The following is a 15,645-nucleotide window of genomic DNA, read 5'->3' as shown; positions in this document are numbered from 1 at the left end:
AGTTTTCGTGGCGAAAGATTGTGGAAAAAATTGTTTAACGAAATCGGCGAGAATTTCGAGGGGAGATTGGGATATAACGACATCAATTCAATCCAATTGAATTTATTGCTCAACAAAAACAAATTTACAAAGAGGAATGCGCAAGATTGATTACAATTATCACAAAATGGTTTCACGCGACTAAGTGAATATTTTCAATCCATCTTTGATACAAATTATCTAATTTTTTTTCAGATATAGCTACAGGTTTAACACGGAAATATTAAACTAGGGAACTGCTAATAGCCTTCCCGAACCCTTCCCCTCATTCTTTCCCTTTTCACGAAAACGATAAAAAAGAAAAGGATATTTTCGTCGCGCTGCGGTCATTAATAATATTACGCGCAACAAAGGAACGCTCCGCGGGGAATCGGCTCCATAAAACATAAGCGCTCGTAATATTTTCCCTCGCTGGAAAATGAAATCGTAAGACTTTCTCTCCGATATAGCCCGGCGGCGGTGTGTTTAATACGGTCTTTTTCTGCGCGCGGCTTTCTCGGAAATAATCACAACAAATCTTTTAGATCTTTCGTATCGACGTTACTTTTTTATTTATTACGGGTTAATTACGAGCGCCGAGAGGGCTAGCCGGCCGTCTGCGGTTTATATACAGTTTATCGGGCACTTTGCTTGATGCATTATCATTAGGCTGATGCTTTATGACCGCTGCATTTCTCGATGACAGTCAAAATAGAGGCTGAAGATAAGACTGGTCTAAGTCTTGAGTGTAGTTCTAGTGTTCGAAAGAAAAACCTAGGACCAGTCTTAAGCTACGGGCAATCCGCAAACCAGCTATCTCACCAGATGGCGTTACGAGCATTCGGTCTCTTGCCTGTAAATAAATTATCAAATCTTCCGTTAGATAGAACAGATAGATTACGTTCGGCTTGTAATGTTTTAGGCGATGAATTACATTTTATTGTTAACTGCAACCTACTGAATGAAATCCGTGAAAATATTTTGAACCTGAACTCTTTTGGCAATCTTGATATTCTAAAAAATTCCTACAATCCACCTTGCAAAATTCATTGAAAAAGGCTTAGATGTATATAAATAGTGTATATATATATATATATATATATATATATATATATATATATATATATATATATATATATATATATATATATATATATATATATATATATATATATATATATATATATATATATATATATATATATATATATATATATATATATATATATATATATATATATATATATATATATATATATATATATATATATATATATATTTATTAAACTATATATATTAAACTTTCTGTTAATTGTAAATATTGTATACTTTGTATAAGTCTCCCTCCATGTACCATAGAAACGGTTGGAGTTTAAATAAAATCCTAATCCTAATCCTAATCCTAATCCTTGTGCGTTATTAGCATTAGTTCAATTTCAATGAACTTCGAACAGAATTTTTAGACTCCCGAATCCGTATATTATCGCAGGACTCACCACATATACAATACTTTAATTCTTCTACTCAGATATCGGAATAGTTTTCATCAATAATTGATTCATTTAAGGGAAAAAGTTCATTGAGTTTTAATTGAGATGTATAACACATTGAACGCGCAAAAGACCGAGTTATCTACTAGCGACACCTGGTGGATCCTCGATTGCCACAGTAGCGGTGCCGGTGCCCGATTCGAATCCCTGCCCGGATACCAGCAATCCCAGTTATTCACCGTGAGAATAGTTTTTTTTTTCAATTTTCGTTTTCAATCCATTTCGATATCTTCTCCCCCTTTCCACTCGATGTTCGGTTCAAATGTAGATTTCATAAATAATAGATTTGGCGCAAAGCTAATCCATCGGATCCTAAATCGAGATGCGGAAGAATCCCCGAAAGGCCGAGGCTTGAAAGTCAAGCTGCTCGGAGATCGGAGCGAGAGACGTTTTCTAAGCGGCGTGGCGCAGTAAAACTAAGAATGTTTTCGATTCATCGTCGCGTACAATCTCAGAAGCGCAGAAGATCCAATTTGAATTTCAAACGGCGCATTCCTGACGCTCGTTACTTTGCAACGGCGACCGCGGCCGCGTCGAATAGTCGTTATAAGATAACGTAATTTCAAAAGTCGTCCGTCTTTATTGGAATACCATAGGCAACATAAACACGGCGGCTGCGCGTTCGTTCAGCACAGCTTCCGATCAAAGCAATAATTGAATCATAAAATCTTTATGTCTGATATGAAAAGGGAATTATCCCGGTTGTACCGACTTAGAATCGATGCGGATCTGATTTTTACAATCGGTGACGTCATCCCCCGGGGATAGCGAATGTATCCGCCGCGCAAGAAGGTGAATATTTTTAATCATAATTGAAATCAAGAAAATTGTGTAAAAAGTTCTCGATTTGTTTCTCATTACGTCTCTTTCGTAAGCCACGACAATGTGGGAGGTTTTAATCTTATGAGTCTAAACAAAAATTAGAAATGAAATTGATTCTTGCACATGCATTTCCTTTACCAAGGCCTGGTAGTGGTTGTCTCCACAGTGACCTCCGTCGCTCTACGATCCTAGTGTAACCGACTACTAAAAACACTAAGGTTCCCGGTGAAGACACTTAAAGGGCGACCTTTATACAAAAGGCAGAGGTTTAGACTCTTTGTGAAGCATTTTCCTGATTTGGGAGGTGTCTGCATATTTCTTATGTGCTAGCGATTCGGTCGTATCTATGATCGGCCATCGTCGCTGGACAGATATCGACATCCATGAACTGACGCGACGACCTTGGTATTCCGGTAACGAAAATACGACTCCACGCTGTGGTGAAATAATGACCTCATTTCCGGTTGTAAAGCCCAACGCGCACGTCACGAGGAAACACTCGGAAACATGTTTCCTTGTTTCCATGCGTCGTGCGCGTCGGGCAGAAGGTTTGATAAAATCAAATTCAAATTAATTCATTCGTCATAAATCTTGAATGCGGGGAAACAAAAATTGGTGAACAATAAAATATGAAAATATGAAAGAAAGAAAGAAATGATATCAAACAATATCTAAAGCATATTCTATATGGGATATTTACAAGTCCATGATGTATAAATTTCGCGATATTTTTAGTAAATTGGTTTGTTAGGATTCATAAAGGCCCGAATGAAAATTGTCCAGCTGGGGCTGGTTCCTCAATATTGAGACTTAAGTCCAAAAATGGTATTTAATTTAAAGACTGGTCTTAAGTTGTTAGATGGGTTATAGAACTAAGATGGTCTTAAATTGGTCTTAAGTCTGAGCCAGGACTATGCAACTGGACCCGGGTTTAGAATTATAATACTATATCTAATGACATGAAAGTGTGTTTCGATTGAAACGAAAAAAAAAATCGGAAGATATGCTTTACTGCTGGTCGGGCATCTTAATGTCGATAAAAATACCTTACGTTTGGCGAGGACGCCTTTTATTTACACGGCTATTTCGCTGGTTTAACCTTCGACTTGGCGAGATTTGAAAATGATCGGAAACGATGTATCATTTTTTGGTTCGATGAACTTTAGTAGCGTTGCGGACGGGTCAGCGCCGTCGACGAGATTTAATGAAACAATCAAACCGGATGATAATATTTATGTTATGCGACTTTGCAATCATGAGGATGATAATAATCAAACGAGGCTTTCAGTATGATGAAAACGAGGCTATTATCGTAAAATCGATTTCCGTTCCTCGTCCGATGAAACCGAGGCTCTTGCCCGCTAATAGGCCGCGTGTTCTTATCCGCAACCGATATCTTTGCCCGTATTGATTGGGCGTATTTTTTTTATCGCCAGTCCTCTTACTCCTCGGGATGATGAAAGCTAGTCTATTGCGATTGGCTAGTATTTTTGCCCGCTTGTCATTTCAAAGATATTCCGAAGTTTTCTTAGCATCGCCGTCGCTTTCTCTCTCCCTTTCCCTCTCCCTCTCACTCTCCCTCTCCCTCTCCCTCTCCCTCTCCCTCTCCCTCTCCCTCTCCCTCTCCCTCTCCCTCTCCCTCTCCCTCTCCCTCTCCCTCTCCCTCTCCCTCTCCCTCTCCCTCTCTCTGTCCGTCATCCGCGTCACGATTTTAACGGCTAGCTCGCCGATATGAGGCGCTTGAAACAATTCGATCGTTGGTTCCGTTTTGCAATCTCGCCGCTCGATCCATCGCTAACCGTCGCCGTCGTTTCGTCGTCGTTTCGCGTTGAAGTCTTGTCAAAAACGAAACGCCCGGTGACGTATGTTTGAACGCCGGGTTTAAAGATGTTATCGCCCTAGTTTTTCCACGACGCAAGACGACGTGCGCAGGCCCCGATAGATATCGTTGCGCGCGCGCGCGTGGATATTTTTATCACGCAGATACCGCTCCCTTTCGAACACGACTTTTCAATAAATCTAATGGAAATCGACAACCGAGGCGAACCGACGTTACGCGCGATTAACAGATTCGTTGAACTTTTGAAATATTCCCCTTTCAGCCTATTCCTTCCCGTAGTAGTTCACGTCGGCGCGCGGAGACAATAGCGGGCTTAGGGTATCTCCTCATCATCAATATCGATTCCTCATTTCATCGAAGTCAAGGTCGAACAAACCGAGTGTATTATATATATATTTATATAGATGTCTGCGGATATATAGACGATGAACTATTTTTCCGTGAGTCAATTCGTCGTGAATATGAATCGAGTATAAATCTAAAAAATCGATTAAAACCTCGGAACTTATCTTTTCACTTTATCCGGTCCTGAACGTGCCCGCTGCCTGCTTCATCGCGCGTGCCACCTGCAGCAACCATCTTTCACTCACACCTAAACTCTTAGATAGGCGCAGTGGCCGAGTGGTTTAAGCCGCCGGTCACTGGTCTCGTCAATCCATGGTTTACGGGTTCAAACCCTGGTGGCGACAGAGTTTCTTGGTCGAAGGTTCTTCTCTGGCCTCTCCCCGATTAGGAAAAAGAAACATCGAACCCGCTTACAATGCCCTGCGTGCCGCTTAGCGGGTTGAGGGTGTTAAAAAATACCTAACCCTCAAGGTATTCCCAAAATGATACATCGATTCTCCTGTGTCACAGGTCTACTAAATTTTCAATCGACTATGGTGGCCACTCCAACTCTAATGTCTCAAAAAACCCCAATCTGCATTCCGCGTTGCTGAAGAACCTTAATGCCTTACCAAGAACCCCCCGAAGAACCCTCTAAGAGTGTCATCGGCCGGCGGGTCGTATGGTAATCCGGCAATACCATTCATTTGTTTTTCATTTCTAGAGGCTGTCGGTTCTGTAAAAAAAACATCATTTACAAAAAAAACATCATTTTCTAAAAAAAAACATCATTTACAGCGGCCGGGTCAACTCAGCAGACGTGAGAAACATGGTATCACTTATTTTTCAGCCTTACTCAGACATAGCCGCAACCATTCCTTTTCTCTCTCATCCCTTCTATTTCGTCAACCTTTCCTTCGACTATACCTCCGCCGAAAGCCGTCACCCCATACGACTTTCCGTGTGACCGTTTGTATTTATTTACTGCACGGACAGGCTCAGCCGCCGCGGTATCGAATGCGGCGTTTATTCCGGCACTAATTTGCTGGACGCTCACTGCACGCGTCCGGGAACGGAGTACATTTCGGTTTATCAGGATTTAAGGCAATATCACCTCTCAGGGATCACCTCTCCTCTTTCTCTCTCTCTCTCTCTCTCTCTCTCTCTCTCTCTCTCTCTCTCTCTCTCTCTCTCTCTCCCTCCCTCCCTCCCTCCCTCCCTCCCTCCCTCCCTCTCCCTCCCTCCCTCCTTCCCTCCCTCCTCTCTCTCTCTCTCACACTCGCTCTCTCAAAAGTGTGAATTCTCTGCTCGCTGTTTTTGTTACGGATTTAAAGGAACCTTGATAAACACGGTTAGCTGGTATCCAACAATTTCGCTCTGTGACTGGTTTATTGGATGTCGAATATCGTGTATGATTTATTAATCAGATATTCGATACACGATAATCCCGACGTAAATGTCAGTTAGGTGATTAATCGGCGCTGATCAAAGCAGTTTTCGGTAACCCGGTTGTGTGCGGGCAAGCACGTGTGGAACATCTTGATTATGGTGATTTTCTTTTTCCGCCAGTTCGTCGTTTATCTCGAATGAATATCAGAAATTCGATGGAGACTGCGGTCGAGATGAAAGTGTGAGGTGCAGTTTATGGAGGGAGCGAGATGAGAGCCGGTGAGATGAATTGAGTGCCAGTGAGATACAGCGATGGGGGAGGGAGAGGGACGGGAGGATTAGCGAGAAATAACTGGGACAGGAATAAGGCCGATGTAAAGGGAGATAGGGATTAGGGAGGTAGGGACCAGAAATAGGGGGCGATGGAGGATTGAAGAAATTGGAGTGGAAAAGGAGAACGAGCTTTGTTGATATTGGGCATCTTCCGACGGCGGGATTCGAACCTGATGGCATCGCTACACTCACCCCCACACCGGCACGAACCCCTGCCACACTAGGCCGAGGTTGTCACAGGTACATGCACCACTTTGCCGCGCGAAAACTTTGAGGCATCAATCAGATTTACTGCGTTTTTATAATCACTAAGGTAAATTCACGGTAGAACTGTAAGTGGAGAAAACATGGGCTAGATAAAACGGGATATCTGATTGGCTAATAATGACATCGTCAACTACGTATCTGCGCACTGGGTGGTCTGGCACGGTTTTAACACCATATCCGTTTTAGGAACCGATATGATTTGAAATCGGCTACAAGAAAAAACATCGACTGAATCTCTGAACCGACTTCGCCTCGTTGTCCGATGCTTAATACATTTCCGACTATCAGATAGTTCAAACAATACCAGCTGAATAAAGGATTTATAGCTATTTTAATCTTTCTCGGTAGAAACCATCAAGCCACGCGACGCCGAGGACTTTTTAAACGACTGACTATCCTTAACCTGCCATCGAAACACCATATCCGTTTTAGGAACCGATATGATTTGAAATCGGCTACAAGAAAAACATCGACTGAATCTCTCTAACAGACAAGCCCTTCTCTAACAGACAAGCCCTGCGACGACTTTTTAAAGGACTATCCCTTTAAATTTCCCTCTCGTCCATCCCATTTTAACCTGCCACCGAACAAACGCCATATCCATTTGCTGTCAGTCACGTCCCCGTGTCACACCTGAACGTAGGTTATTGGATTTAACCTGTGGACTAAGTGCTGCAGCGGCTCTCGAAGAATTGAATATAAATATCTTAAAATTACACACGGGTCGATAACACTTAACACACGGGGTCAATATAATCCTAGAGTAATAGTACTCGCGGATTAAACTTTACGCGATTAAATGTTCAGCCTGGTGGGTAAAAGCCATTTGCGAATGAAATAGTGTTGACCGAACGCTTGCTCGGTGAATATTAAAAATCACAGAGGCTGTGCTTCACTCTCCAAACTCCGCTCACTATCAAGCCTGTCTCCCTCTCGCTCCCTTGCCCCCTTCCATATACCCCTTCTCATGTGCTCCCTCTCCCTCTCCCTCTCCCTCTCCCTCTCCCTCTCCCTCTCTCCCTCTCTCCCTCTCTCCCTCTCTCCCTCTCTCCCTCTCTCCCTCTCTCCCTCTCTCCCTCTCTCTCTCTCTCCTCTCTCTCTCTCTCTCTCTCTCTCTCTCTCTCTCTCTCTCTCTCTCTCTCTCTCTCTCTCTCTCTCTCTCTCTCTCTCTCTCTCTCTCTCTCTCTCTCTCTCTCTCTCTTTCTCTCTCTCTTACTATTTACTTATTTCTCTAGCGTGTTACTCCGTCCTTCCGAGACGTATTCCGTTCCCCGTTCCCGTCCCGACAGATCGCGATCACTCTCAGCCGCGCATCATTTTCCATTAACGGATCCAGGGTCGCGTTTTATTATACGGATCGACGTTTAAACGTATATGAATAAACGATTTAAAACAACGACAGATTCAGCGCTTCGGGATCCCCGGCGGAGTTCATATCTCCATCAGATGTAGAGCAGTGTATGAGAAACACGGCAAATTGCGTAACCGCATCGGGTTGCGCGCTCTAGTAGTTTAATTTGATTGCGCAAGCTCTACGGCGTGGTTCATCCCGTTCTCGAGGGAGTCCGTCGAATATACATCACACCGGATCTCCGCGACGCGTAGCAAATGAAACGACGAACATTTCATTTAATGAAATAGAATCATTTCTCTCTTCGCGGAAAGTTGGAAAATTAATGACGGTTTATTATGGCACCACGGATAATCCGTATATTTAGTATTTTCAATGAGCGAGGCGTCACAATCGTACCTGGCTCGCCGTGGAAGATGCCGCACCGACCTGAGAAGCCGACACCGAAGTCAACCGAAGACCCAAAGCCGAATGGGAAAAATAGTTTGAGATTTCTATTCCAAATTGAGATTAAGACGTTTTCCGGGCAACGAAAGAAAGGCTGGATTGGGCTTCTAAACGTTTCGGCCAAAGAAGTGCAAACGCCACCTGACCTCCTTGCAAGAGGCGGCCATGTCCGTGCGACCCGGTGATTGCTGAAGGACCGATTGCCTCTTTCCTCAGGAAACACTTCTACTGAGGAGGCAAAACCAGTCTGATGACGATGATGCTGATGATGACAATAGAAAGTGGCCTTACCAATTTTTCCATGTTGCCTCGGGCCTGCAATACGAAATGAAAATGAGGAATTCTGAAACGAAATTTATTTTTTTTTTGGGAGATGAAATCAACGAGCGTCCCAAAAACTGGGAACACGTGACCTTTTTGCGCTATTTTTTAATCATCGCGCAGCGATATAATACTCAGTTGGGCCGCGTTGTTCGTATCCCCGCGCACGCATGGGAAAACTAATATTCATAGACTGCTGCAGCGTGTGCTAGATTCGTAACCGAAGTTTCCAGAAGCGAAATCAATCATCGTCCGAAATAAGATGAATGGCTTCTTTCTCATACGGATAGAAAAACTAGTCTTCACCGCCACGCGCTGGCTCTGAAATATATTCTATTAGCCGCGATGAAATATTCGATGTAAGTTAATGATACCGGGATGATGTTGCGGGGAAGGGATTTGGCAATGATAAATTCGCGCCGGCTTCTGACCACGCATATATCTGTAGTGGATGTATATTCGTACTGCGCGGTGAGGTGTCTGTCGTCTGCACTAGTGGTAGAAAGCCTGGCAGCGAGTAATTTGTTCGACTATTCATCTCAACCTTCGTCTTGGCCTCCTCTATATCGCCCGATATTGTATACTGATGACGAACTGAACCGGGAACACCTTTATGACGGAGACAAAGACTCTGTACACCTTTATGACGGAGAAAGCATATTAGATCTTATTGATTAAGAATAGTGTTAATTAAAATAAGGCTTTCTGGTGAATGGGCAAAAAATGCTATTGTAATGAGGTAATACCCACCAAATATACAATACCTTCATTCTTCTCTACTCGGATATCGGTTTAGTTTTCATCGATAATCGATTCATTATTTGAACGCGGACGACCGACCATCTACAAGCGGCACCTGCGGATCCTCGCCTGCCAAACGTGGAATCCTCGATTGCCACAGTAGCACTGTGCGGGTGCCCCATTCCGCGATGTTTATTCTATCTTAAAAAGTTTTTAAAAGTCTTAGGACTCCGCGAATGCAGAAATAATTTCGATAAATTAGCAATGACGATATAAGCAGTCTACTATTAGAAATAAAATAGGATTTATGATTGGCTAATAATGCCATCATCGAAGCTGTCCGCGCCGTGGCTAGACTGGTTGCCGGTGTCTACCTTCAGTTAGATTTTGTGCCAATGCGGGCGGCGCAGAATTGGGCAGGCAACCAGTCTAGCACCGTGGCGACTCTCAATGCCATCAGGTTCGAATCCCTGCCGGAAGAGGCCGGAAATTACACTGCCCTTTTCCATTTCGATCAACATTTTGACCCCATATTTCCGTCGAGTACTGTACCCTTTCCTTTGGTTTTTGCCAATCCATTTTTCATTATTATCAATGTTCGAATTATTGTTTAACAATTTAATTCAAAATAGTTGATTTCTCAATAATTCATGACAATAACAACCCCTTATCTCACGGCAGGATTCCCCTTTCCACACTTCTCAATCACTATAACAACAACTCCTTATCTGGTTATTCATCATCTCGACTGGTCATGTGGCCGCACACAATTACAGCCGAGGTAACTACTGCGCAATCAACTGATGTTTAGTTCATTTCGTCGCCTGACGCCTTCCGCATACTAAATACAACAAACATGGCGGCGCGCGCGGCGACGACGTGGCGCTCAACAGGAAATGAAGATTTTACCCTCGTCGACTTAGCAAATCTAATCTCTGTGAGTGCTGTTTGATTTCTGGTGAGTTTCATTACGATAAAGTAACAGTTACGCGCCGAGTGCAAAACACGAAAGGTTGATTTAGACGGGGATGGGAACGCACGAGGTTTCTTTCCCGACCCTAAAGCATCCTCCCCGGCAGGGATTCGAACCTGATGATGACGGCATCGAGACAACGCACGGATTCGATTGTGTCATTATTAACCAATCGGAAATCCTGTTTTATTTTAGTCCGTGAAATTTGCCTCAGCGATTATACAACGAGCAATATGATTGGTGCCGCAAATTGGTGCGGCAAAGCTGCGCATGTACCTGCGCAACCGGTCTAGTGTGGTGGCAGGGTTCGTGCCGTGGCTGAGTGTAGCGATGCCATCACGTTCGAATGGTCCCATGATTGCCCTCTTCGGATCAATGTCGATAGCTACAAATTTGACGACATAGTCTTATACTCTATATATGTTATATGCTACTTTCAGCTAAATTGCCCAACACCTGAAGCTTATTGTTACTTTCATTCATTCCCCACTATCCCTGCTTCCTTCAGCCCCTGCACTGCATGAATACAGTCAGACTGGAACTCTAAACCTCGTGGAGAACCTCATCGTCGGTTTTACTTGAACGACTTTGAATTTGTTTCCCTGATGCTAAGCCCGGGTCAACTTACGACCACGATTTTGATCGGGGCGATTCGGGTCGGGACTGCGATCAATCAGACCTTTACGACCAGATGGTCAGGTCGTAAGCGGTGTGGCCGAGCGGTTAGAGCGTTCGGCTCTGGGAAGCCAGGTCGTGGGTTCGAACCCCGTACATTGCCGTAGTGTCCTCGGGCAAGACACTTATCCTCACTGCCTCTCTCCACCCAGGACTAAACGGGAACCTGTTCTGATAGATGACTCCTGAGCGCTTGTTAGCAGCTCGGTGTTACTTCTCCCCAGGGAGATGACTGATACATGTTAGAGTACTAAAAATTGGCCGGGGTAATAATACCGAAAATGTAAAGCACTCTGAGCAGCTTAACTGGATTTAGCGCTATATAAGACACATATTATTATTATTATTATTATTATTATTATTATTATTATTATTATTATTATTATTATTATTATTATTATTATTATTATTATTAAGTCGACCTGAGCTGAGCTTAAAAATATAGAACTGGATCCACCGATAATTTCGTAAAATGTCATCGGATACGCATTACTGTCGAATCGATTCTCAAACTAAGAAAAAAAAGGTTTCATTCGATCGTCTTTCATTTGTTTTGTTTCGACTCTCGAAAGCTATAGAGATTAGAAAGTGTTCAGTAGTCGAAACGACGCGTATCAATGAAATTCGGCTTTTATACGTGAAACTGCTGAAAGCTGAATTACTATCCATTAGACCCGGCGAAATGAAATTGCTCTAATGCACTCTATTCGTACGCGCCAGCGACATTAACTATACTCCCGGACTAATCCTAGTTTTAAAAACGTTACACGCGGACTTAATTCATCGCCATGCTGGAAATAAGGAACTTCTAGAAGCCATTATAGTTTCTGGTTCCGCATTGTAAACAACCGACCCGATGAAAAACTGGTGTTTTGTGACCGAACGCGGTTCGAGTTCCTTCAACGTGATGGTTCTAATACTGCGACGACTTTTGGGTTGTTGTATTTATCTATGTTCCCTTTGTTCGATAACATTACGTTAAAAGTTATGGAATCATAATGTGTTGAGATGATATTTTTACGTTTTTTTGCCACGATCCATCTATCTATTTATTTGTTTATTCATTTATTCTTTCTATAAATTCTTTTGTTTTGTTCCTTTTTCTTTATCTTGTTCTCTTTGTTTGTTTGTTTTTTGTTTGTTTTTTTTTCCATTTTGTAACTCAGGAGGGCGGTACACAACACAAGCACCAAGTTTCTTTGTTAAACCGTCCTCGCTGGTTTGTTCTTACATTCTAAAAAATGTACATATTATATTACCTACTGTATGAATATATAATGTGAAAACAATCGCAGTAAATATAGTTATTGATATAATATATACTTTTGGGCGAATGATTCTAATTATGCAAATGGGGAGGGGAACCATAATGCGGAAAAAAGGAATCCATTCGTCGTGGCAAGTGAGGTTTACCACCTGGCGGTAGAATAACTACACTACGACGATAAGTTTAAAAACCGCTATATACAGAATTGTAAAAAAAGGTTGAAAACGAATTTTGTTTATCGAGAATCGAAATCGAAATGGACAACGTTTCGAACAGGAAATCGCCTGAGATCGCGAACAGGAACACCCCGATTCTTAGGTCGAATGGTCCCTAAGAAGAAGGGTGGTAGCAACCACCCGAGGTTTTTTGAAATAAACCTTTTAGATTCGTTCACGCATTGTGAAATTTTTTAACTCGATGATATTTCGGATGCCTGATATTTCGATGATATTTAATGAATCCAAAAATATTGTTTTAGGTTTTCGTTAGCTCGAACAGCATACGCGATTCGCCTTCCAATATGGCGTCGTATTCAATCGATGACGTCGCCTAGAAAACCTCAAATCTAAGTCGATTTTTTGGGAGCTTAGTCAAGGCGCCTGGCTTCTTAAACGATAGCACGACTTTTTAGGCGATACCGTTTACGAAGACACCCCTGGGACGGCCTCTCGAAGGGGATGAAAACTTTTGATAGAGTATCTGATGTGTGTCGGTTGGAAACGACGACTCAGCGCGGTGTGATGGACAGATCGAGGGTTTGTACCCGCGGGGTTGAATGGTTCTTACGTCCAGGCGGTTTTTATACTCGCTGTATCTAGTATCGGTGAAGTATTGCCTGTTTGTGTCACCGGCCGCTTTCTGACGCGCGGTATTGACGAGGCTCGATCAACTCCGTAGACGTCACTCGAACCTCGCGTTTAATGTACGCACACAATATACACGTGAATGGACGTCAATTAGTCCGTAATTTCATCACCGGACATTATCCGGGCCGTTGCTGGTCGATTCGCGTGTGAAAAAGCGATCTAATCAACGGCATTAACGCACCCGGTTCGATCGCAGTTGTTGTGAGATGATCGTGGAACTAGATCCGAACGAAATTAGTTCCGCAGTGGCAATCGAGGATTCCACTTATGGGCAGGCGAGGATCCGCCAGGTGTCGCTAGTATATAGTTGGTCATCGATTTCTTCTACATTTCAATTAAAACTGGATGAACTTTTCTCTTTGATAAACCCCAAATGATTCATATGAAAACTACACCGATATCTGATTAGAAGAATGAAAGTATTGTTTATTTGGGTGCTGCGATAATATACGGATTCGGGAGTCTAAAAATCCAGTCCAGACTTTATTGAAAATGGAACTAATTCTGACAATGGATGACCTACTGCTCGTCGCGCCATCTGGTGGGATAGCTGGGCAGGTGGGTTCGACGTTAGGTTTTTCATCCCATGATCTACTGGCGAAACTGGGGCTAAAGTTAAACTAAACCAACCCCATTAGCCGTTGAACTGAATTCAAAGTAAAGTTTACCACTGGACCCAGAATAAAACCCACGTTAAGTTAATGAGATATATATATACAATCCAGAGACAAAGAGACTAATCTCATAATTTCTGTAGTATCTCATTATTCCTGAAGATGACTATTAGGATATAGTCGAAACGTTGAAATAAACTACTATCTCGAAGTTTCATTTTCGGACTTTTTATTATCATTGTGGGATTCTCTCCTCATATAATTACTTTGTAACTGTGGATCCAGAGTTAAATTTAACCCAACTGTTGGACCGTGTATAGAAGCCCGCGACAACTGAGTAGCTGGATTGAGGTTGACAAACCAGTACTAGTTACCCGGTGAAGTTATTTGTATTCTACTGCTCTAGGTTTGTCCACACTCCGCTCTCAGTCCCGGTAATGAACGTTAATTCCTACAGCTGCCCGTCGGTTCATTAGATTGTGTATACCGGCGCGGGAATTGTCATGGCCGCGTGGGGAGTGGCGGCTGTCTGGAAATAGAGTGGGCGGGGAACTGATGACTTGTTTTAACTAGCGACAGGAGAGCCGTAACAGATGGATTGATAGAGATGCGGGAAGGGGAGGCGAAGAGGGGAGTTCGGATGAAGGCGAGGAGGGATAAAGAAGGGAGAGAGGGCGAACTATTTGAGGGGAGAGAAGAGCCACGGAACGTCGAGTAGATTCTTCTTAACGGGGAACTGATTCCGCAATGACGTGTTTGCGGCCAGGGTTTGTATTGGCGTGTGCCACAGCGGGCGACAATCAAGCCCTGGCAAGCGAGGATGCGCTCTCCCTGACCATTTTTTTTTCAGTTACACCAAATAGCTGTCTCCGTTATTATACAATTAACAATGTCTATTAGGACCGATATCACAGAGCCAGTGCGATACTGCTACGGTTTCTCGAGCAGCGAGAAAGGGATACAGAGACTCATTTCTTCCTTTCCGGAGTAATCAAGCCTGTAGCGTACGGTCCATTAGACAAGCATCTTGTCGGCCTTTCATCCAGCATCCCTCTCATCCCCGTTATCCTTTCTTCATCACGGAGATGTTGCTGATCTCTGCTCCGTTGATGATGTTAGCTTAGGGAACTAGACGACACAGAGCTCTTTGGCTGAGGCACTTTTTTTCGCTGTCGCTAGAGGTTCGCTCCGATATACGTAGAGGGAGACGATGAGTTCAATATTATGCGCGTAATATTTGGCGTAAATCAAAGATGGCCCGCAGTCAGTCCGATGAGCAAAAATAATATATATATACGACTCCGCGAACCGAAAAACCAAACGATAGATAAACGTAGGCTCCGTCTTAGAACAATGAACCCAATATCACCTCACCTGATGAGGGGGATTGACCTCGCCTGATGAGGGGGATTTCAGTTGAATTTAACTATCATAAATTAAGACTGGTTATTTCAAATACGGTAGAAGTCCTGTTAGAAGGCGCTGTTGGTACTCGAGAAAAACATGGCATCTTAATGAATCTGGCAGCTTGATAAACAACGGGTTCCATCGAATTTGAACTCGATTGAGCGAATAAGTTCTAAATGGTGGCGTTAAAAGGAGCAAAGGAAAGATGGAATTATAACGACTTTGACTAACCCTAAAATGCTGGAGGGGAGTTAAACCCACGCCGTGTTGAGCCAACAGACCACCGCGGAAAAACTTTGTTTGTTTACACAGACGAGACGGGTATTCAAAAACGAATTCGAGCCAGCGTCGAAGATCTATTAGGACATATTATTGGTTAACTGCCAGGGGTTGGATTAAATATTAAAGTTAATACACCACTTTGAAGTTAGTCCTTTGCG

Source organism: Tubulanus polymorphus, chromosome 8, assembly GCF_964204645.1.
Source record: "Tubulanus polymorphus chromosome 8, tnTubPoly1.2, whole genome shotgun sequence".
Classification (NCBI taxonomy): Eukaryota; Metazoa; Nemertea; class Palaeonemertea; order Tubulaniformes; family Tubulanidae; genus Tubulanus; species Tubulanus polymorphus.
This window is presented reverse-complemented; position numbering follows the sequence as displayed.